This window comes from Cheilinus undulatus, linkage group 13, assembly GCF_018320785.1.
Source record: "Cheilinus undulatus linkage group 13, ASM1832078v1, whole genome shotgun sequence".
In the NCBI taxonomy this organism is placed as follows: Eukaryota; Metazoa; Chordata; class Actinopteri; order Labriformes; family Labridae; genus Cheilinus; species Cheilinus undulatus.
Genome location: NC_054877.1, coordinates 33,841,961 through 33,843,373, shown reverse-complemented (window position 1 = coordinate 33,843,373; position 1,413 = coordinate 33,841,961).

Sequence of the window (1,413 nt, the reverse complement as noted above, 5' to 3'; positions counted from 1 at the left end):
ATCATGGATGGACCGCCCTCCCACACAGTGAGTGAGTTAGCTGCTGGGGAGTAGTTTGTCATGAGATGAGAGTAGGGATTTCAGGGGGAAACCGCTTGTTCACTCTTAGGAAATACCACGAGAGAGAAAAAAACAGTGTCAGAATTGTTGTTTTGTTGCTACGGACAGTCACATGTAGAGACCACAGCAGATTCTTTAAGCAGGATGGACCCTCAGAGAAAACGTGGACTGAGAGAGAAAAACTATCCCTGACTATTCTTAATTTTACTACACATTTTGTTTTATTGCTTCCAGCTGGGATCTATGATTTCCATGCTGCTTTGTTAGTTAAACTACAATACAACCTTTCAGTGAAGCATAGTGGGGTGTGCATCACAGAACATCAAATCTGCACACCCATCCTTGTGCAAATAGTTAGGCTATGTATCTAGGACAGGAATATTCTGCTAATATCACAGCTGTCATGCTGGGATGCAGCTAAAAGCAGTTTTTGTGAGTTGTTGCAGGCCTGGAAGTAGACTTAAATTTCTAAATCCCCTGTACTTCATTAATTGTAGGGGGAAAAAAAAATGAAAGTGCAGTTTTTACAGAAGAGTGTGTTTGTTCTCAGAGCTGAACAGAGTTTTAGCAGCAGGTCTGAATGTATGGTGGTCTGGAAGTGCTAAAGTTACAAAGTCTTACACACTTTTACAAAGCTTGAAATGCATTAAGATCAACCATGCAATTTTTGCACGGAATAAAAAAAATGCATTTGCAAAATGCTTCTACAAATGACACAACAAATTTACAGAATGTCTGATAAAAATTACAGAGTTTGAAACACTTTAACAAAACTTGACAACGTCTGACACAAAATGACAAAGTCTTAAACACTTTTACTAGACCTGAAGCAAATTTACAAATTTCAACAAAAATTTACAATGTGCAATACAAAATTACTAAGTCTGAAACACTTTTGCAAAACTTGACAGAATTTTACAAAGTACAATACAAAATAACAAAGACTTAAACACTTTTACAAACCTTTACACAAATTTGCAGTGTACTGACATTTGGTACATTTTCTTCTTTAAGGTACCTTTGTTTGTGAATTTGTTTCAGAATTTGTTCAAGGTGTTGTGGTATAAGTAAGTTTTTCTTAGCTCATGTAAGAGTATTTTGTAAGTTTGTTTTGTAAAATGTATTTGTAAGCCTTATTTGCCATTTCTGTGGAGAAACTCACCTTCTTTCAACCGAATTCTTTCTTTCTGAAATTTTCCAGGCTCGGGTACACAAAGAATCAAATCACTTTAAGGGAGATTTTCTGAGATGAAAGTAATCAGGACTATGACAGTGGAGAGTTACAGAAGTCCTGATGAGCACACAGGCCTGATATGAGAGCCATGATAGCATGAGCTGGAGCTGATACATGCT